The sequence below is a fragment of the Lithobates pipiens genome, unplaced genomic scaffold (genome assembly GCF_037356315.1).
Source record: "Lithobates pipiens isolate NorthernLeopardFrog02 unplaced genomic scaffold, aLitPip1_a1.2 Scaffold_22, whole genome shotgun sequence".
In the NCBI taxonomy this organism is placed as follows: Eukaryota; Metazoa; Chordata; class Amphibia; order Anura; family Ranidae; genus Lithobates; species Lithobates pipiens.
In genome coordinates this window covers 218,392,007-218,415,806 of record NW_027507784.1, presented here as the reverse complement: position 1 = coordinate 218,415,806, position 23,800 = coordinate 218,392,007, and the positions used below count along the sequence as shown (strand labels likewise).

The following is a 23,800-nucleotide window of genomic DNA, read 5'->3' as shown; positions in this document are numbered from 1 at the left end:
TGCATAAGAATATAAAATGAAAAGATATAAAAATAAAATGTGTGTAAAAAAAAAATTATATAAAAATTCAGATAATAAAAAAATTATGAAAACCCCTATTTTTTAATCTAGAGGGGAGGGGATATTTATGGGATCGTTTTTTCTTCATGGGTTGAACAGGAAGCCACCTGATTTACATAGATCCTACCAGCATCATTTAATGGGTCAAATAGTATGGATATGAATGTACTACATTCGACCTAGTTGAATATATTAATTCGATCCAATTATACCTCGCCTGTGTCCTGTATTATGTTATGCTCTTGAACATAATTCAGTATTTTGGAAGTGAACCTACAGATTAGAGTATGTGATTGAGCAATTAGACGAAAGTAAAATACACCCAAGATTGAATGGTAAATTTCTAATTTTTTTATTTTTTCAGTAGGAGAAAAAGGGTAATATGCTTAGGATTTAGATTTAAATTGCTTTCTAACCAACTACTATGTTCAAACCTGCCGGTTGGAGTATATCTAAACAAAATATCCACTTGGTTTCGTTTTGTGATACTTCTGTCCTCTCCTCTCCAATGGCCCTTTATTTTATCGATTTGCATAAAGTCATGTGTCTGGGATCTCGGCCATGGTAGTCTCTCTAGTCTAGAGACACTATGGTTATTGTATCTTTTCTTGATATTCTTAATATGTTCCCTGATCCTTATGTGCAGCTGCCGTGTGGTCCCCCCCCACATAAAGATATGAACTGGGATTTCTTCTTACTGGTTTTTGTACTAGTCCTACAAGGGAGACTCCTTCCGCACTTGAAGAATCCCTTTTAGATTTTCAAAGATTTTTATGTGCTTTGGAGGGTCAATGACATTTTTTTGCTAATTTATTTCTGAGTAGGTGCTCTTCTATATGTGAAAACTGTTTTTTTGGTAGCACACTTTTCAATGTTTCATCTGATTGTAGAATAGGCCAATACTTTCTAAAAATATATTCTAAGGCCTTGTGTTGTCAATTATATCCTGTCAGGAACGCGGTTTCCACTTTTGTGCTGCTTCTTTGTTGTCGTTTATTTGGTACTCCATCTATTAGTCTGTTCCTTTCCATTTGGCTTACCTTTTTTCTTTTAGCTCACATTCCTTCGCTTTGTATATTTTATATTCTTATATAACACGAGGGAACGAGGAGTAACTGAATATTAACTGGACCAGCTTTACATAGCGACACAGGGGCTCACACTGTGGAGGCAAGTTAACCCCTGCAGGGGCAGCGGAGCTGGTGAGTCCGGCAATTTGTCTTATGCACGGAAAACTCACCGGTTGCAATTAAGGATACACCAGACACCGAGCACAAGTCACTTTGATAAAATTTTTGTGGAACTTTTAAAAGTAATTTTGGTTTTTCAATGGACTTTATTGTGTGATGATATAAGTTTTATAAGTTTCATATGCACTTATTTTGCACTAAAAGCACAAAAGCACTTTTGATCGCACATAGTTGTGGAATATAGAGCATATTTTTTCAGCATTGTTTGTTTGCAACCTGCAATTTGCACTGTAGCAATTAAATAGGAGTTTACCTGTTGTATTAGCACTAGCACTTTAAAAAGGTTGTTCACTATCAGCACTTTTAATTTGTAGCCCACATGTAGTATATATTGATCATTTTCATGGTGTATTTTATTTGTTGCCACATGAGAGCGCCATAGCTACCACCACAGTATTCCCATTCCCCCCCAACCTATTGGGCTGGTATTATCTGGTATGTATGTATGTATGTAATTTTATTTTATTTTATCCACAACTTGTGGCAGGTGGACAATGCTGTCACGTACCTGGTGATGGAGCCTGATATGCAGAGGACGGCCTCTCTTACAACTCTGACTTGGAGCCCCTGATAGAGCTGACAGGAAGCACCGAGATACAGAGTCGCACGAGTGCCTGGCGGGAACGCTGAACCTGTAGCTGGCTCGGAGCACTCGGCCGGGCTGTAGAGGTGTCTGTAGGAATCCCAGAGTAGTGGTAGGCAGGTAGCTGGAACAAGTAAACAACCGGTCCCCATAGGCAGGAGTGCAGATGCAGCAGAAGGGATGGTGGCACCCTCAAGGCTGAAGAGAAGGCAAGTACAGGCAGGCTGGGTCATACACAACGGGCACGTCAGGAACAGGGGCTGAAGCGGAATCGGATTACAGGCCGGGTCGTCAGCAGGCTGGCAGCAGAGTGGCAGAAGGAGCAGGCAGGTGCAGAGTGGGGGACAAGCCGGGGTCGGATGCAGGCAGGAAACAGGAACATCAGGAAGCAAGCCGGGTCACAACAGGAACAGAAGGCAGTTAAGTAATTGCAGGTTACACAGGGAACGCTGTAGAGCAGACAGCACTGAGCCTGGAAACTGGCTGAGTTTAAATATCCTGTTTGGGCGGCAAAAGCTGTCGCATGGTGCGTGCGCACCAATGGCATCCTGACAGGGGCAGAGGTAACAGGTCATCTAATTCTGCAGCCATCTTGGGTGCTGGCATGCCCTTCCTGACAATCCACAACTTGTGGCAGGTGACGTGGCAAGTGACACGCTAAATACAAGTACACTGCTGCTCTCACAGCTGCTGCTACTCACTCTGGTCTCACAAAATGGCTGAAATAGTTAATACTGTTTTTTGAACTGGGGAGGGTTATGATGTTAGCTTAACTAAACGCTTCTAGACGCTAACGCGGTAAAACGCTAAATCGCGGTAAAAATCGCGGCAAAACGGGCGTTTCTAACCGTCGGCTTCAGCTTTTAAAAACGTGTCCAGCAGAGTTTGCATGTGTCTCGTGTGCATGAAGCCTAAATTACACACAGGCAGATGCTTTTCACTAATTAGGTGACTTTGGAAGGCAAATGTTTGAATAGAATAATTAAGAAATGGCACTGTTCTGGGGTGCAATGTGACATTCAAATAATTAAAAAAATTAAATCTAGTGTCTTGTGCTTGGTGTAAACCAAATGTGCAAATGCTGCCAATGCGCATGTGCAGCAATATAATAGACTCCTACTAAAAGCAGAGCTCCACACTAAAGTGGAACTTCTACTCATCGGAACCCTCATGCACAAAGCAATAAAAATGTATATGTGATCCGCAGTGCATTTACTGAAAATGGTATGTAAATAAACCCCTTTTATAAGGTGACTGGGGGGGGTCAGAGCAGAGAGCTACTGATTGACGGTCACCAGCTTTCTGCTCAGGGAGCTGAGGAAACTGGGCCATCAGCGAATATCAATTGCTTGGTTCTCAGTGTTGAGGCGCTGGGGAAAAATGCGGCATCGGACCGATGCTGCAGGCACCTCGGTAAATATAAAACCGCAAAAGAAAAACAAAAAATCTGCTTCTCTTAACCAATTCCCACCCAGCCGCTGCATATAAACTTTTTTTATTTTTTTTACCCTTTTTTGCTGAGCAGAATGTATTTTGGTGTATAATTCTTGGTGTGTACATGCTATATGGTAGAAGCCTGAAGGTGCTACTTGCATGTTGGACCTCTGTATGTGGCCAGGTAGTGGAAAAGTCTCACACATGGGGTATCGCCATACTCAAGACTAGTAGCAGAATGTATTTTGGAGTGTAATTTTGGCTATGTGTTGGAAAGATCGTCTAAATTGACAACTTTGTGAGGAAAAAAAATATATAGAATATACATTGGGTTGTTTTCTTTCCAAAATTGGGTCATTTTGTGGGTAATATAATTGTCCTGGTGCACCAGGGCCTTCAAAAATGTGATGGGTACTCAGGAAATTAAATGTGTAATTTATGCCTTTATAACGCCTGATGGTGCTATATGGATTTTGGGCTGTGGAAAAGTCTCACACATGGAGTATCTCCATACTCGGGACGAATAGCAGAATGTATTTTGGGGTGTAATTGCAATTATACCGGCACTATGTGTGAAAAATCACTTGTAAATATGACAATTTAGTGTGTGAGATATATATATATATATATATATATATATATATATATATTTATTTATGTTATATTATGTTATATTTTTTTTTTTACAAAGCATTGTGGGGGAAAAATTGCAACTTCAAAAGATTCACTGCCTCTCCTCTTACTGACTACCTCAGTCTTCTTTCCAAAAAAGGGGTCATTTGTGGGTTATTGTACTGTCCTAACATTTTAGGGCCTCGAGAAATGAGATGGGCCATCAGTGCATTAGGATTGATACATTTTCAATAATGCGTAGCATGGCTTGTAGGCTCTATAACTTTCACACAAACCAATGATCATACACTTATCAGGATTTTTATTTTTATTATTTTTTTTTTTTTTTCACCAAAGACATGCAGTAGAATACACTTGGGCCTAAATTTTCACCAAAATTCTCTTTAACCACTTAAGGACCGCCGCATGCCAATGTACGTCACCAGAATGGCATGTACGTGCTTGCCTTCCAGCGGGTGGGGGGTCTGATCGGGCCCCCTCCCGCTGGATGCGGCAGTCAGTTTCACTTCAGGAGCGATCCGGGATGAGGGGATGGCCGTTGGTTTCTGGCCATCCCCTCTCGATCGCTCCTGGCCAATGAGAAGCTTCCTCCCACTGTGTATAGTAAACACAGGCAGGGAGGAAGTGATGTCATCCTCCTACGAGGCGAACACTGAAAGTAAGTGCATCAAACACTACACTAACATGTAGGCACACAAACCCCCCCGATCCCCCCCTGCCCCCCTCCCAGTCAGTGTCACTGATTGCAGTGATCATTTTATTTACTGATCACTGCATTCAGTGTCAGTTGTGACAGTAAAAAGTGTCAGAGCAGTTAGTGTTAGGTCCTGGGTAGCCCCCTACCACCCCCAATAAAGGTTTAACCCCCTGATTGCCCCTAGAGTTAACCCTTTCACCCCCTTTTGCCAGTATCACTAAGCGATCATTTTTCTCATCGCTGCATCAGTGTCACTGATGCCGCTAGGTAGCTAGTTATTTTTTTAGGTTCACCGTCAGGTTTTTATATAGCGCCAGGGACCCCCATATACTACCTAATAAAACTTTGAACCCCCTGATTGCCCCTAGTTAACCCTTTCACCAGTGATCACCGTATAAGTGTTACGGGTGACTCTGGTTAGTTTACTTTTTATAGCATCAGGGCACCCACCATTTATTACCCAATAAAGGTTTAACCCCCTGATCACCCGGCAGGTGATATCAATTAGGTTTTAGGGTCAGGGTCTGCGTCGCCCCAGGCAGCGCTAGGTTAGTGCCAGTACCGCTAACACCCACGCGCAAAGCATATACCTCCTGTAGTGGTATAGAATCTGAACAGATCAATATCTGATCAGATCTATACTAGCGTCCCCAGCAGTTTAGGGTTCCAAAAAAACGCATTATTGGCAGGATCAGCCCAGAAGCCTGCTAGCACCTGCGTTTTGCCCCTCCGCCCAGCCCACCTAAGTGCAGTATTGATCGATAACTGTCACTTACAAAACACTAAACACATAACTGCAGCGATTGCAGAGTCAGGCCTGATCCCTGCGATCGCTAACAGTTTTTTTTTGGTAGCGTTTTATTTTTAAATCCGGAAGGCAGTGCTTGGTTTTCGGGGTCCCGTACGTGGCTAGGCTCCCAAAAAGTCCCCCACATGTGGTATCCCCATACTCGGGAGAAGCAGCAGAATTTATTTTGGGGTGTAATTTGACTTATGCTTATAGCATGTGTGAGCAATATATATTATTTAGTGACAACTTTGTGCAAAAATAAAAATAAAAAATTATAATATTCGTGTAACTTGTGGCAAATTATAAAATATTTCATAGACTCAACATGCCTCTCAGTAAATAGCTTGGGGTGTCTACTTTCCAAAATGGGGTCTTTTGGGGGGGGTTTTGTGCTATTTTGGCATTTTATGGCCTTCGAAACTGATAGGTAGTGAGGAGTGAAATCAAAAATTTGCACCCTTAGAAATCCTGAAGGCAGTGATTGGTTTTTGGGGTGCCGTACGCGGCTAGACTCCCAAAAAGTCCCACATATGTGGTATCCCCGTACTCAGGAGAAGCAGCAGAATATATTTTGGGGTGCAATTCCTCATATAACTATGGCATGTGTGAGCAATATATCATTTAGTGACAACTTCTTGTAAACTTTTTTTTTTTTTTTGTCATTATTCAATCACTTGGGACAAAAAAAATAATCAATGGGCTCAACAATGCCCCTCAGCAATTTCCTTGGGGTGTCTACTTTCCAAAATAAGGTCATTTGGGGGGGGGGGGGGGGTTGTACTGCCCTGCCATTTTAGCACCTCAAGAAATGAGATAGGCAGTCATAAATTAAAAGTTGTGTAAATTCCAGAAAATGTACTCTAGTTTGTAGACGCTATGACTTTTGGGCAAACCAATAAATATACGCTGCTTGACATTTTTTTTACTAAAGACATGTGGCTGAATAAATTTTGCCCTAAATGTATGACTAAAATTGAGTTTATTCGATTTTTCTTATAACAAAAAGTAGAAAATATCTTTTTTTTTTTTTTTTTTTTCCCTCAATTTTCGGTCTTATTCCATTTATATCGCAAAAAATAAATATCGCAGAGGCAATCAAATACCATCAAAAGAAAGCTCTATTTGTGGGAAGAAAAGGACGCAAATTTCGTTTGGGTACAACATTGCATGACCGCGCAATTACCAGTTAAAGCAGTGCGAAATTGTAAAAAGACCTCTGGTCCTTAGGCTGCAAATTGGTCCGGGGCTGAAGTGGTTAAAAAATAAAAATCTAAAGTAGTAGAAAATTGTGTGGTGGTTTTTATTTATTTTATATTTTTTTCCCAAATAGTCGCTTTTTTTTTCACTTATATTGTGTAGCGGCCATAAACCTTTGCAGGGCAGCCTTAACTTTTTGGGTTTACCGGTTACCTCCGCTTGGCCTGTTCTTCCACGTCTAGGGGTTCCCAGGATTGGTACCCAACAACTTTGGACGCTGACACAAATGAAGTCCTTTTTGAAAGGTTTTTTATTTGCAGGGGTAACATCCAACACAGTCTCGTATAGGAACAGAGGGCAAGGGTGAAGAAACAGAGGCACCTTAACCACTTCCCACCCGGCCAATGCACATATACGGCCGGGTGGGAGCCGTCCACTCCTGATAGGACGTTCAGGAACGTCCATCAGGAGGAGCGGGATCGCGCGCGCGCGTGCCCGCACAGCGGCGCGATCCCGATGCGCCCGTGTCACCGGGACATGGCGCATCTCAGATCGGCAGGAGGGCTCTGTGATTGGCCCTCCTGATCACATGACGGCCGTGTCCAATCACGGCCGTCATGTGATGTAAACAAACAGCCTGTTGCTAGGCAATCGGCTCCTCCTCTCCTCACACAGAAGTCATCGCTGAGGAGAGGAGAGCAGATTGCTGCAGCCGGCTGATGATCAGTGAGTATGAGCTGTTTTTTACAGCTTTTTACTCACTGATCTTCAGTCTAGTGTAAACACACAACACACCACCCAGTCCCCACATATGTCCCCATAACACACATGTCCCCAAAACATACATGTCCCCAAAAAATAAAAACACATGTCCCTAATAATAAAAACATGTCCCCCACATATGTCCCCCACATATGTCCCACTAAAATCACTTGTCCCAATGATTATGTGCACACATATGTACGTGATCACCTGCACACATATGTACATGATCATTTGCGTACATATGTCCGTGATCACACAAACCAATTATTATACACTTAACGGAATTTTTTTTTACCAAAAACATGTAGCAGAATACATTTTGGCTTAAATTTATGACAAAATTAGATTTTATTGGATTTCTTTTAAAATAGAAAAAAGAAAATATTGTTTTTTTTTCCAAATTTCCGCTTTTTTGCGCTTATATCGCAAAAAAAAAAAAAACGGAGTCGTGAATAAATACCACCAAAATAAAGCTCTATTTGTGCGAACAAAATGATAAAAATTTCATTTGGGTACAGTGTAGCATGACCGCGCAATTGTCACTGAAAGCGCTAGAGCGATGAAAGCTGAAAATTGGGCTGGGAAGGAAGGGGGCGAAAGTGCCCTGTATTGTGGTTAAACTGCAGATATAACAAAGTCTCTAGTACCACCCAGAGGGTAGCCACTCGCAGCTGGGCACTTCAAGGCTGAACAAATCTCTAGCCAGAGATTATGGCAATCAGTGCTTTGACTCAGAACTTGTGAAATCTCTGACCTTGAACAAGTTGTAACTGAAAGTGAACAGTAACCTTTTTCCTCAGTACCTGAAACGTTCTTTGTCTCCTTGGTAGTACTGGAAAAAGTGTCAATTCGTCAGTGTCCTTCAAAACTCAGCAACCAGGCACTTCTCAGGATGCCAGCTTGTTGGCCCTCCTCCGAAGAATCCTCCCCGGTCACTTACACTAGCTGCGGTGCCCCTCCAAGCTGAGGGCACACCCGGATGCCTTGAATCCTCCCTCAGTTACTGCACCTCGGACCAGCCGGTTCCGAGACTTGGATACAGACGGATCCTTACCCCCAGACCAGGCAGGTCTATTGAGGTTAACCAACCGAAGCATGTGGCATAGCGACGAATGCTCCCATGACCTGCACCCCTCGCGGGGTTACCACGGTCCAGAAGCAGGAACAGACCGCTAGGGCCTCACGAACGAACCACCCGTAACCTCAACACCTTAAGCACCCCTCCCCAGACTCCTCAGCGGGGCCCTGCAAACCCACTGATTGGCTCTGAGGAAGCTGATACCCAAAATGTCCAACCAGGCCTGGTTCTGGTCTGCCGTGTGCACCTCGCTGTACACATGACCAGGCAGAACTCTAACACAGCCCAGCCAAACTGATGTAAATTAACCTACATAATTGACCCTCAGAACCCCAGTACTGTTCTGAGGCAAAAAACTAAATTTACACATGAATGACACTTTGTCCAAAATGTCACCGCTACAATCATAAAAAATACATGAAGTGGTGAATAAATACCACCAAAAGAAAGCTTTGTGTGAACAAAATGATAAAAATTTAATTTGGGTAGAGTGTAGCATGACTAATAGTTCAAAGTGAGAGAGTGCTGAAAATTGGTCTGGGAAGGAAGGGGTTATAAGTGCCCTGTATTGAGGTGGTTAAGACCACTTCAAGCTCTGCAGTATCCTCTTGTGGGACTGTTCATTTTGTGTGGGTTTTTTTTTTTGCCTGGTTTATAACACATGACCAGGGAGGCGTAATTAGGCTGCTTTCGCACTGATACGTTTTTGCTGTAGTGTGGTTTTTCTTGCAAGGTAAAAAATTTTTCCCTTGAAACCTATGGGACTTTTCACACCACTGCGCTGTGAGTGGGGTGTGTTTTTAAAAGCTCTGCATCTTTGGTGTGGTTTTTAAAACTGCCCCAAAAATGCATCTTCCTATGGAAATCATGGCAAAACACACCCCTCTAGTGCAATTTTATTTTTATTTTTTTGTCACATATCAATTTTTCACAGGTGTAGGCAACCCAAAAATGCACCAGAAACTCGTCTAACACAGTTTAAAACACATATGCGTTTTGCTATAGAGCAGTGTTGAAAGGGCTCTTAATCATAGTTTGAGTTAACAAGGGTCTGATTATAAAACTTTCATTGGACCGAAGTCACAAACATGCGTCCAGGCTGCACAGATTTTCCCTCTATTTTCTCGGGTACTACGACTGCCTATGATCATCAGTGGACTGGTGGTAGCAAGTCCCAGACACTAAGATTGATTTACTAAAATGAAGTGGGTTCACTTTATAAAGTAAATTTTTACTAAGCTTGGTTAATTAAGTGGAGCTAAGGGGAAAAATAACTTTGCAAATAATACCCAATCTTGCACAAATAAAGTATTGTGTGTGAGCAAATAGTTTTTCAAACCTTTCCTTTTGTAGGTGATTAGCTTATCTTTTGAAGTATATTTTCATTTAGCTTTGCCTAATTTAGGTGCAAATTGAACATTCTTTATTCATTTAGTAAATCAACTATGTAACCTATCTGTGTAGCAATAAATGAACTGGAAAGTGATTGTATAACTGAACGGCCCAGTTTATTACTGTAAGGATGGTGGCCCTATTCTATTGCAGGGCCTTATTTGTACTTGCAGTGCCTTCTGAAAAGCTGTCTGCAGTGGATAACTTATTAGATGCCTGTTTTATGCATTGAGAGGCTGCCACACTGCAACTGAAAGCAATTGCTGTGCATTCCCATTCACTCATGTTTGCATTTTGGCAGCTGTACTGCCTGCTGAATGCAACATGTAATTTTATTTTGTTGGCCATGGCCCTGGAAGTGGACCTTCAGGTTTTTTTTTTTTTTTTTTTTTTTTTTTTTTTCCTAAATTTCCATTTATTAAATCTTGTGCCCTTGTTTTAACTTTTGGATAGTAAAACTTTTATTTTATTTTAATTTTTTCTGCCAGTAAATACCTTATACAGCCCACTTCTTGTTTTCTTGTCTGATCATCTCTCTGTGGGTTTGCCAGGAGGGGGGAAGGGGGGTGGGGAGAGAGAATAAGTCATAGAGGGCCAATAAGAGCTGGAGGTGTGGCTCCTGTGTGTCTGTAAATACACACACTGAACAGGCGGTAGCTTCAGCTGCTCAGTCAGAATGGATGAAGCCAGACTGTGGAGAGAGATTTCTGCAGCATATTTGGCAAGTACAGAATAGATATAGATATTGCAAAGTGGTTGAGGGAAGCTTCAGAATGGCAAACATTTTTTATTACAATTTTTATGTGAGCATTTTGCAGTTCCTCTCTAAGTAAAGCATTGAGGCAACAGCATGTGCACCACCTTCTCAGACCTCCATGTTGTGTTAAGGCAGGTGCTTGGGGGTGGTAAAACCACTGCTTATCCATTTCCCCAACCCTGCCTCCAAACCTCCCCACGTAGCCGGTGTAATCATGCCCTAATACCTTTGGGGTTCATAGTGTTTGTTTTTTGTTTTTCCCCAACACACTAACATAATGTTGGGGCAGTTTGCGTGGGGGGGATCCTTTTGAGCTCCATTTTCCCATACCTGATTTTGTGTAGCGACCTTGGTTACCTTCACATATGTGAGTTTGGGTGGTTCCTGGGGTGAGCTCCTTGCTATCAACATTTTTAAGTTGAGACCTCCTGTATTTTTTATTTTTTTTTCCTACATGCTTTACAGATGTAGAACCTCCTATTACTGAAGATCTGAGTTCTGATAAATTTTGTGTGATTTTATTATATTTCAGTATGTTATGGTTTTGTTTCATACTCATAGGAGGTCCATGAATACACATCTTCCTATTTTTTTTTTTTTTTTTAGTTTTATTGGATCTGCTGATTTTGTTTTATACACAATATGATAGTACTTTTGTATACATTTTGAGTTGATTCCTTTTCCTTAGGATTCTGCCACTGTAAAAAAAAATTGTGTGTGTGTGTTTCCCCCCCACCCCCCCCCCCCCCTCTTTCAGTTTAGTCTCTGATGTGGTGCCAGTTTATATCATGTTACATCTCTGTGAGCTTAAAGAAAGTTCATACTAATTGCAGGCTTCACTGAGCATGCAAAAAAGCCTTTTCTAGATGCAGCCAAGCATAGTAATTCACTTTTATTAAGGCCAGAATTAAAAAAGTCACTTTAAATTGTCAGAAGCATGTAAGAGGGTGTTAACCAATTTTGACAATAAAAAGTTTGTTTGCAAAGCAGGCGTTGCTCTATCCAGAAGAGTTGTTTAGTAATTTCCAATGTTGCTACTTTAAAGAGGAAGTAAACCCTAATGGGTTTTACTTCCTCTTTATTTCTCTGCAAAGGTAAAGCATAATGGGCGGTACGTAGCCCATTATGTGTCACCTGAAAACTAAGCCTGCGATGTCTCCTCTGTCCCCATTTGCAGGGAGCGTCCCATCTTCACCCCACTTCCTTCCGGGGCCACGAACTCCAGGCTCCGTGACTGACTGGAGTCACGTGGAGGTTTAGGAGCTATTTTGAGCACCTACAGGTAAACCTTAATATAGGCCTACCTGTAGGTAAAAGTGGTTGTACAAGCTGTACAACCACTTTAATGGCAAACAGAAATGGTGAAGAGGGTTTGTAATGACGCAGAATGAGTTTCTTGCACATGGCAACACGATGTAGCTTATTGGTAATTTCTTTAAGAACATCTGATCAGAAATAAAAATCTGGTAAAAATACTAAATAAAAGTACTTGCACAACTTTGCATATTTTTCAGTTAGAGATTGGCTGGTGTGAAAATACAGGAAAGCACATGCTCCTAATCTATTTGTCTGTGCCCTTATCTGCTATCACATCATGCTGACTGGTATCTGTACTTATACAGGATTTAGAAAAGCATGGTTTCTTTTGATTTAAAGAAACTATGGGATCTGAAAAAAATCCTCCATTAGTACACCCTCCTACACAAAACACTAGAAATAGTTAATACGTTTTGTGAAATTCCTTACCATTGAAGAGAAAAATCGAATTGAATTTTCAGGAAGTTAGCTCTGTAAGGCCCCTTTCACACTGACGATCCGTTCAGGCCTGCCTGTCAGTTTTTCAGGCGGACCTGAACAGATGCATAGACCTCTATGGAGCATCGGATGTCAGCGGTGACAAGTCCGCTGACATCTGACCCGCTCCGATCCGAAAAAGTGTGACGGAGGAAAAAGCTATCTTTCCATCTGTGATCGGATCGGGTGACGACGGACACTGGTCCGTCGTAATCCGATCTCCCATAGGGCAGAGCGGCGCTGTGACAGGTCCGTCCCTGCGCAGTGTGCAGAGACTAACCTGTCAGCTTCCTGCTCAGCGGGGATTGACGGTGTGATCCCCGCTGAGCAAACGGATATCCACTGGGCGGATCAGCACTGATCCGCCCCGTGTGAAAGGACCCCAATTTAAAAGATGCATCTATTCTGCCAAGGAGGAGCGGTTACCAGGGCTGGACTTATCATTGGGCTTAACTGGGCTAAAGCCCATGGGCCCCACCCAATAGGGGGCCCCGCTGAGATACATAGTCGAGTGTGCTCGGCTCTGCTCAGTCATGCCCAGTCCCGCCCTATGATTTACATAAAACAGGGATTGGGTGTAACTGAGCCAAGCCGAGTACACTCGGCTACTCTGGGCTCTGCTCGGGATTGCGAGAGGACCCAAGAGCCGCCAAGAGGACTTGAGAGCCGCCAATATACACAGGACTTGGTATCTTGGCGGCGCCATTTTTAAACTTCAAGGCTACACTGACAAGGCTGCAGATGGACACTGATAAGGCTGCATTGATGGGCATTTAAATGTAAGTTTTTATTTTTTTTTTATTTTTATTTATTTATTTATTTTTTTTCCTTAAACTTCCCACCTAAACTTGGGGTGCATCTTATATGCTGATAAATACAGTAATGTATAGAAGGTAGGGCCCGAAAGCGACTCAAGCCCAGGGGCGCCCACCACCCTAAGTCCTGCCCTGGCTGTTAAAATAGTGGTTTACATCCTATCCTCTCTCCCTCTTACCGGAGAAGGAACCACATTTCCCATGAATCTTTGGGAATTGCAGTGTATGTGTGAGGGTACACTAGCCCTGGACATGTTAAATGTAAACTCTCCATTTCAACAAATTTACGCCCGTTATTCTTGGCGACACTACTGAGCACAACAGACAGGTGAAATTCTTATAACAGTAAAGCATGCATATGCACAATGTTTTAGTTCATTCTATATACTTTCATTAATTCTCCCCTGCTCCAGCCAGAACAGCAGATAAACATTTCTCTTTAGTTCATTGACACAGCATCTTCATCTTGACCTTAGGGTTATATTGCCCCTTTAGGAAAGGACTAGGCAGAAAGTGTTAAAAACAGCAACACTTGCACAGTACCGCTCAGGGGACAGTCCTACTGGCTATAACCCCTCGCGCTGCATCCAGCAGCTTTTTTTTTCTCTGCCTGGTGGCCTGGCTTCCGGTGGGCGCATTGGTCCTGGGAATTTTTTATTTTTATCTTAACTGCATTTTTGATTCTTGTGATCTACAATCAACAGGCGGGCTGGATAATATAGATCCTAGTAGTCTGGCCAGCCTTGCCATCCAGTGTGAGCAGGCCCTAGTTACACGATGGGTCGGCTGCGGCATGCCCTGTCTGATCCATGGGCGGCCGGTGAGCTATATGCTCTGGGGCACACATGACCGGGCTTCTGTGTCGGTGTGCCATGGCCAGCAGCCACCCTGGACTGCTCGGGTGATGGGTCTGTGGCAGAATGCATCCAGCAATCACCGACGGTAAGGGTAAGTACTGCTCTCCCTGCCTTGGTAGGATTGAGAAGCTGCACATTCCCTGGGAGTTTGACTAGGGGGGTCTCTTGCTCTCCCTTTCCTCTCTTCCTATCCCTCGTTCCCCTGCTGCGGCCGCGGTGTGACTGAGCGTGAGGTATGGTGTATGTACCTAGACTGGTGGGGCTCTGAGGTTTGGCAGGGTTGCGCTGGCTGTTGGGGTTTTTTTTTTTTTTCTTTTCTGCCCCTTTTTTTTCTGTGCTGTGAGGTGTCTGAGTAAATTTACCTCAGTAAAGGAGGCTACAGCCATTTTGCTGAGGCTCTGCATGGTTTTACCTCTAGTGCTGGGTCTGTGTACCTCAGAAAAGCGTGGTTTTCACTCTGAGCACTTTGTGACTGAAGCGGGGCAGAGCGGTCACCGGCAGCACAGCACTTGGTCAGGTTGATGAGTCCTGCGGAGGGGCCCCTCTGCTAGGAGGGTGGGATGTATGTACCTTTCCATAAGTCCCTAAGTTGTGATAGGCGAGTGAGGGTCAGCATGGCATCAGAAGCTGGAGCTTCTTTTCCGCAGACATCCCTGCTATTGCAAACGGCTCGCCTACAAAAAATCTGGTGCCTATGGACGATTTGTCGGCAGTCCTGGAGACCTTTGTTGCCAGGGTGGTAGTGGAATGCGGGCGCAAGGGGGGTAAACACCCCCTGCCCCCCCTGTCTTCTGGGGAGAGCTCTGATTAAGACTCTGGTCCCGCAGTGTCTGGCGGCCCCTGTTCTGACGTCTTAGAGGATGCAGACCAGGACCATTTGGACATTGAGAATGACTCGTGTCCGGGTTAGTGCAGGAAAAAGTGCTAGTAGGAGCACTTATCACTGCGGTGTGGGATACCCTGAAGATACAGGATGCAGTAGGAACCTCTGCTGAGGTGGCGGTCACTTTTGGGTCCCGCACACCAGCCCACATGCCTAAGGTGTTTCTGTATTTGACTTATTTTGATAGGTTGATCTACAAGGAATGGGGAAGTCCACAGCGGGCCTTTTCAGTCCTAAGAAGGTTGGTGTGTTACCCCTTTGAGGAGAGCCTCCTGAAAAAATGGACGTCTCCTCCGGTCGTTGACCACCCCGAGTATACCGAGTATCCAGGTTAAATAAAGTAACCATGATTCTGGTAGAAGGGACTCCTGCCTTCAAAAACCCTGCCGACGGGAGGGCCGAAACAGTGGCACGGTGTCAGGAACCATGAAACAGATTGAGACAGAAGTACAATCAAATCACACTTGTTTATTAATAAAAAGATAAATAGAAAAAAGCGTAGTCAAGCAAGCCAGAGTCCAGTAGCCAGATTGGGTAGTCAGCCAGTCCAGAAGTCGGGGATCCAAGGAGAGCAACTGCAAGCAGGATAAGAAGCCAGAAGGGATGTCAGCAAGCCAGTCTTGAAACAAACAGCAGGAGATGGTTCCTTGTGATGTGACCAACGTGAAGGCAATAGAGAAATGAGCTGGAAGGCTTTAAATAGGCAGGTCAGACGAGCATCATCGGGAACAGCTGGTAACTGTGGAGAGAGAAGAGAGCTGGAAATTTGCCGACAGCTGAGAGGCCAGCCCAGAGGAGGAAGGGTTAAGCCAGCCCTGACACACGGTCCATATTTATGGTAGTGGGGTCTGCATTATGACCTGTGCTGGCCACAGCCTTGGTGTCGCAGACGCTTACTGAATGGGCAAAGTTGTTGCACCGTGAATTGGAGAAGAAACAATCTCCCCCGGTCTGCATAGAGCTGGGAGACCAGTTGGTGCATGGCCGTGATGCAGCCTTGGATACGGCCCCCTGCTCTCTAGAGCATCAGTATCGGCAGTGGTGCTACTGTGCCTGATTTGGCTGAAATTCTGGTCTGCGGACCAAGTATCTGAAAAATCACTGCCAGATTTGCCTTTCCAAGGTGAGAGGCTTTTTGGCGCTTTGCTGGATGACATTATTAAAAATGTTACCGGTGGGAAGAGCGTGTTGCTCCCATGGTCCAGAAAGGGTAAGGAGCCACGCCGTAGGCAAGGGCCCTCTCTTTCCACTCAAATGGCTTTTTCACATTCCAGTCCGACAAGACGCCTGGTGAAGGACAAAAGCGTCCCTGGTTTTGCAAGCCAAACAAGTCTGAACAAAAATGTTACCGCATGAAGGTTTGCGTCACCTTCGGGAGTTTGCAGCCCGGTGGACTTCTCTACTGTCAGACCAGTGGGTCTGGGAACTGGTTTCATCGGGATACAAGAGTTTCTTGTCCCCAGATTTTTTCCATCCAACCTACCTCTACTTCGTCGGGAGGCCCTGTTCGGGGCAGTTCAGGACCTGCTACTGCGTGGGGTTATAGTACCTATACTGACATTGGAAAGGTTTCAGGGATTCTACTTCAATCTATAGTCTCCAAAAAGGAAGAGGTACATCCAATCCTGGACTTGAAGGCCCTCAACAGCTTTGTGAAAGGTGCAAAGGTTCAGGATGGAATCAGTTCGCTCCGTGGTCGCTGCAATCCATCAGGGGGACTTCCTGGCGTCCCTGGATATCCAGGACGCGTGCTTGCATGTACCCATATGCCTAATGTATCAGATTTCTGCGATTTGCAGTCGGAAGAGCACTACCAGTTTGTGGTACTCCCTTTTTGTCCTGGCGTCAGCGCCAGAATTGAACTAACACTTTGGTAAAGACTCTGGGTGCTGTTAAGGCAATAGAATAGCAATCGTGGGTTACCTAGACAACCTTCTGAGAGCAGCTTCCGCCTCAGAATTAAGGGAGGATGTAGCGATCACCAGGCAGACTCTCTGGGAGTTTAGGTTCTGAACCTAAAGAAGTCGCTGTTAGTGCCGACTCAACGCCTGGAGTACCTGGGCTTGCTGTTGGACTCCTCCGGAAGCAAGAATTTTTCTCCCTTCAGACAAGCTGCAGACTCTTCAAGCTGCGGTGAACTTAATGAACTGCAGGTGCTTGTCACTGCGCTTCTGCATGCACGTTCTGGGCTTCATGGTAGCCACTTTCGAGACAGTACTGTACGCTCAATTTCACACTCTTGCAGAAAGAGATTTTGTCAAAGGAACAAATCTCCATTATCCCTGGATTGTCAAATTGGGGTGTGCCAGTTAGTCATGGATTCCCTTCTCTGGTGGTTGAGGTCTCTGGCCCTTCAGTCCGGGATATCATTCCTTCCTCTCCATTGGACGGTGATCACAACAGATGCCAGCCTGACTGGTTGGGGTTGGGAGGGGGGGGGGGGGGGGGGAGTGCTGGGAGAACAGTTGGCCTAGGGTCTTTCATCGGCAGTTGAATTTTCCCGCGACCAATGTGATTAAGCTTCGGGCAATCAGGCTTTGCCTCTCCACATGGTCAATGAGGCTACAACGGCGTCCGGTCAGGATCCTGTCGGACAACGCCACGTCAGTGGCGCATGTCAACCATCAAGGAGGAACAAGGAGCTCAACTGCTGCACGAGAGGTCACTCACATCCTCCTGTGGGCAGTGTCGGCTATGTACATCCCAGGCGTAGAAAACTCGCAAGCGGACTACAGCATGGCTGTTGAAAGCCAGGTGCTAAGGGACCGAGGTCTGTCAGATTCGGTAATATCCACTATGCTGAGGGCGCAGAAGTCATCTTCTCGAAAGATTTATTATTGTACGTGGAAGGCATACATCTCCATGTGTGAGGAGATGGGGTGGCATTCCCGCACATACTTTTATTTCCAGTATCTTTTGTTTTGGCAGTGAGTGGATCAGAAACTTTCCTTAAATACCATCAAGGGGCAGATATCTGCTTATTTTTTTTTTTTTTCTTCAGTGACCCTTGGTGACTCATTCATTGGTGAGTATGTTTGTTTTGGGGGTTCAACATGTGGCCCCTCCGGTTCGACCACCTTTACCTCCGTGGGATTTGAATCTGGTGCTCTTCAGAAACCGCCATTTGAAAACTGGGAGATCCCCCTTATTGGCACTCTCTCTCAGAAAGTAGCCTTTCTAGTGGCTATTACATCTTCCAGGAGAGTTTGAGTTGGCGGCTTTGTCTTGCAAGTCTCCCTACTTGATCCTCCACAAGGATAAAGTGGTGCTGTGTCTGCAGCCTTGGTTTCTGCCAAAGGATTTTTCGGCCTTTCATTTTAAATGAGGACATTGTGCTTCTGTCCTTAGGTCCTTGGCCGTCACACCCCAAAGAGGTGGCTTTGCATTCCTTGGATGTGGTCTGGGCTCTGGGGGTATATCTGTCTCCTTTTCGGAGGTCAGACTCGCTGTTTGTGTTGGCTGGTCTGAAGAAGGGACTGGCGGGCTCATTGGCTACAATTTCTTGGTGGATCAGACAGATTGTGGTTCAGGCTTATGCCATAAGGGGCTAGGCAATTGGTGCCTCTTTAGCTTTACGACATCAAGCATCTGTTTTCCAGGTGTGTAAGGCGGCGAACTGGTCCTCACGCTTTCACAAATTTTTACAAAGTTGATATGAGTGCATCTTTGGATGCTTTCTTTGGCCGCAAGGTTTTGCAGGCGGCTGTTTAAAGTTGCAACTCCTCCGTTGAGGAGCTCTGGTTATGGGTGGCGTTATATTCTTGCAGTTCCCACCACTTGTTTGTTTGACACTGCTTGGGGACATCCCTAAGATGAAGATGCTGTGTCCGTCAATGAACAAAAGAGAAAATAGGATTTTTGTACTCGCCATAAAATCCTTTTCTCCTGTAGTTCATTGATGGACACAGCACCCACCCCTCCTGTTTGTACTGCTTTTGACGAACTGAGCTGCTGGATGCAGTGATAGAGGTTTATAGCCAGTAGGACCGCCCCCTGGGCATTACTGTGTAAGTGTTGCTGTTTTTGAAACTTTCAGCCTAGTCCTTTCCTAAAGGGGTGATTATAACCCCAAGGTCAAGATGAAGATGCTGTGTTCGTCAATGAACTTCAGAGAGAGGGTTTTTACGGTGGGTAAAAAATCCTATTAACCTTACATGGTTTATTTAATCCTTATTGAACTGTAAACACATGCCTATTACTCTCTATTATACACATGGTATTCTGCTGTAATTCAGTATTAGAAATATTTTCCCTCCTGCAGCGTTTCTAACGGCAATCTGTGCTTGTATGGTGTATGTGAGCAGATCCCTAGCCGCAACAAAGACATGCTGCTTTAAATCAGTAACACTAGCAACACTGTAGCATGAGAAAAAACTAAGTGCAGTGCTACCTTATTAATCGATAGCCTGACCATAACGGTGGAAGCCTCTAATGCTCAAACTTCAATATTACCACAATACCGGTCTCCTGTGATATATAGCTTCACATATAATGCACCTCAAGCGGAAAATAAAACCTAAAAAAAAATTGTAGCGGCCACAACCCTTGCAGGGTGGCCTTGACTTATTGGGCTTACCAGTTACCTTCTCTTGGACTGCTCTTCCACATCTAGGGGTTCCCAAGGTTGATACCCAATGACTTGAACACTGATAAAGTCCTTTTTTTAACAGGTTTTATTTCGCAGTAGTAACATCCAATAACAGTCTCTTGTGGGAACAGAGGGCACGGGTGAAGAACTCGGGCACTTTGAACTGCAGGCCTACCAAAGTCTCTACTTCCACCCAGAGAGTAGCCACTCGCAGCTGGGTACTTCAAGGCTGAACAGATCCCTAGCCAGAGATCATGGCAGTCAGCATGATCAATGCATTGAAACAATCCTATGAACGTGGACAAGTTGTAACTAAGGGTGAACAGGAACCTCTTCCCTCAGTACCTGGAATGTATCCCGTCTCCTCAATGGTAATGGAAAAGCGTGAATTCGTCAATGTCCTTCCCAGCTCAGTAACCAGGCACTTCCCAGGATGCCACCTGCCGGCCCTCCTCCGAAGAGTCCTCCCTCGGTTACTTCCACAAGCTGTGGTGCCCCTTCAAGCCGAGAGCACACCTGGGCACCTTGAATCCTCCCTCAGTTACTGCACCTCGGACCAGCAGGCTCCGAGACTTGGGAACAGATGGATCCCTACCCCAGACCAGGCAGGTCTACTGGGGGCCTCTGACAGGAACATGTTTCGGGATGTCACACACCCTGTGACCGGGACCCCTCACGGGGCTACTCCGGTCCTGGAGCCAGACCCGTTCACAGGGGTCTCACGAACTCCTCTCCTTGAACACTTGACCCACACCCTTTAAGTACCCCTTCCCAGACTCCTCAGTGGGCCCCGGCACTCCCACTGATTGGTTTGGAGAAGGCTGATGCCTAAACATCCAACCAAGCCTGGTTCTGGCCTGCAATGTGCACCTCACCGTTCACATGACCAGCAGAACACAGCCTGGTCAGACTGATGTTAGGCCAACCTATGTAATTAACCCTCAGAACCCCTACTGTTCTGTGGCAAAAACTAAATTTACATGCGTCTGACATTTTGTCCAAAATGTCACCCGCTACAAAATTAAACTTGGCATGGATGGTGGCAACCCCTCCAAAGTATGTTGGCCATACAGGTTAACTTCAAGTGCAATAATTCCAGTGATATGTGATTTCACATGTAATGCACATCAACGAGAGAATAAGACCTAAACGGACCTAAGCAGTGTTTTTTTTTTTTTTTTTATTAAACACCAGTCAATGACGGGGCTGCTTACAAAAGGGGTGGGGCCACAAACTTGGCAGCCCGCCCAGTCATCCTTCAATTGGTTGGTGTTTGATAGCTGCTCACTACAAGTAGTTTTATATTTGTTTCCCCAAAAATGAGACCGGGTCTTATAATATTTTTTCAACAAAAAACACACTAGGGCTTATTTTCAGGTGGTATCTTATTTATGGTATGTACAAAATAAAAGTAAACCCTGTTTTTTAAAGCAGGTTAGACAGCACCATGCTTGTACAGTGTCATTTACCCCTCTCTATTGTCTAAAAATCAATCTGGAATAAATCAATAAAATATTTTAATGTTCCTTTGTCTTCTCTCCCCCCACCCCTCCCATTGTCAGGTCAGCAATCAGTTTAATCATTTAAAAACAAAAACTTGCTTAAAAATCTTTATGAAATTATGTAATCACTTTAAATAAAAATATTATACTGGTACAATAAGGTGCAGTGTGTCCAGTTTTTTATAGAAAATGCCTTTTACAGCTCCCCTGGTCATTCACATGATCTGCTCTTCTCTGAGATCCCCCTCGGCAGGGAGGAGAGCCTTCATCCCCGCTGATGTCAGCCCGCTCCATACACCAAAGAGGAAGGGGCTGCAGACATCAGCCGGGAGTAGAGGACCTCCAGCAGCAGTAAATGGTAACAAACGGAGACCCTGCACAAGTATAATTGTGTTAAACAAAATTGATTACATGTTTATTTTTTTGTGTGAACTTTGGGGCTTATTTTTGGGGTAGGGCTTATATTGCAGCCCATCCTGATAATCATGCTGGGTCTTGCTTTCGGGGTAGGGCTTATTTTCAGGGAAACATGGTACCTGACGGTTTCAAATACACTGAACGGCTCTTACAATCACCATCTGCTGCATGTGAAAACTGAGCAGCCCAGGGGGTCTGTCATTTTTAGGACAAGATCTGTACCGCCTCCATAGGTGGTACGAAGCAGGGTCTCTGAGTCGCGTCCTCCCACTACAGTGAGAAGGAGCGGAAGTGCATCCCTCCTTGATGTATATAAAACTACAAATGGGACATGCCAAGACTGGTGGCTGAGGGAGTTGGAGGAATAGCAGCCACCGGTCTTACAAACGGGAAATCCCTGGCAAGTAAAGGTTTTATTTGAAAGTTTCCTGGCTATTGCAAGGATGATGTAGTAGGCTCAGCAATGGCATGCAATGCCAAGCTGCTTCTAACAAAGCAAACAGAATATTGGCATGCATTTAAAAAGGGGATCAACTCCAGAGATGAAACTAATTCTGGGGACGTGGCTTGGATATGGCTGGGTGAGGACACTTTTATCCCAAGCTCCCGACCTTCTCCCAACTACCGGAGCCTATTATGATCTGAGACCTACCTTTTAGCTCGAGGCATGTCTGCTAAGAGAAGAACAAGGGGGAAGACCAGACAGGCGAGACCGAGAGACTCCGGAGGCTCTATCGAGCATTTCTTATGGCAATCTCTGCTCCCTTCCGTTCCCTCTAAAATGGCGGACTCAGGTGGGGAGAGAAGCGTGGAGCAGGGGAGCCGACCGACCTCACCGGCTGCCTCGCTGGACTCTGACTCGTTATCAGACAATTCCCCCCTGCCTTACAATCGGGAACCCCGTTGGTGAGCTCCATGGGACCCGGGGGAAATGCCGAGCTATGGGCACTCCTTAAAGCCCTACCCACTAAAGCAGATATAGAGTCCCTCATCGGCTGTCTGGAGACACAACACCGCAAGGACATGCAGGAGGTACGGTGGGAGCTGAGCTCCATAACTACTAGGCTGACTGTGGAGGAGACTTCTGTAGCAGACCTAACAAGCAATCCGTGCCCTGGAGCGCCTGCAGGATGCCCATATTGATGCTGCGACGCTGCTCCAATTACATCAGGAAGAGATGGAAGACAGAAGCAGACGGAACAACCTCCGTCTGTGCGGCCTCCCGGAAGCAACCGGACCAGAAGACCTGGCAGTTACTGCCACTGCTTTTTTCCGAACGCTCCAGGGTGACCCGCTCCCCCTGACCTTGGAGTTCGATCTAATTCATCGAGCGCTGGGACCGAAGTCGTAAGGATGTCGACAGACCAAGGGATGTTGTTTGTCGTCTTCACTATTACACCCATAAGGAATTGATTACCCGCAGAGCGTGGGAAGCGGGAGATGCAGACTTCGATGGAGCGACGGTCAAGATTTTGCCGGATGTCTCTAGAGCCACTCTACAGTGGAGAGCCATGCTCCACCCACTGCTGAAAGCAGCCCGTCGGAAGGGAGCCACCTACCGCTGGGGATACCCGCTGTCGGTCATATTCAGGAGAGATCAACGGTCGTTTCATCTCCACACTCCAAGAGACTTGTCTGATCTGTTCACCTTCCTGGATACAGAACCCCTCCGAGTGCAAAACTGGCTGATGTTCCTTCCACCGCCGGGAGTACCCTCTGACCCGCAGTTCTTGCAGGGGAACATCCAGTGGAGATCTCAGAGGCAGTGCTGACAGTCACGGGCGACTACTCCAGAGGGGACACGTGAGTTGTGAGGGACTTTCCCTCTCTGTTGGAGGCCCTCAATACAGGTGTTCACCTTGACTTTGCTGAGTTTTCTACCCCTGGGTCCTTTGTTTTGACATAAGTTGCTGTCTCTATGCAAGCGACACTGACTCGCTGAAGTGGATGTGAATGACTGCAGGGATGGGGGGGGGGGGGGGGACACAGAGTGGAGCAGTGGGGGACAGCGTTTGACGTAGCCTGCTGCTGATTCTTAGACGGCTCATTGCTGTGACTTGATAATGACCGCTGCCCACCACGATGGGGCGAGGCATAGAGGGATTGACCCCCTTCTGCCCCCCCCACCCTTGGAAGACTCACACCCCAGGATGGGGGGATCTTTCTTTATCTCACTGCATCAGGAGCACGGCCCCCCTTTCCTTTAGATTTTCTCACGCTGCACTGATGCACCAACTGAAATGCAGCTGATGAACTTATGCAGCTAACAAGGATCAGGGAGACCTAGGGTCCCTACCGGGATTGAACT

The 23,800-nt window shown here is 45.4% G+C and overlaps 1 protein-coding gene across 2 annotated transcripts in view; it reads left to right on the top strand.

Moving 5' to 3' along the window:
* The window catches only part of EMP2 (epithelial membrane protein 2), a 336,071-nt gene that overhangs the window by 95,439 nt on the left and 216,832 nt on the right, over nucleotides 1-23,800 (top strand). Inside the window, exon 1 of one of the 2 annotated variants that reach the window (XM_077448854.1) lies at nucleotides 10,578-10,600. The exons of the other annotated variant lie outside the window; for it this stretch is intronic. The gene's annotated coding sequence lies outside the window, so the exon portion shown is untranslated. Of the gene's footprint in view, nucleotides 1-10,577; nucleotides 10,601-23,800 lie in introns of those variants that run through there. 2 annotated transcript variants of the gene reach the window in all.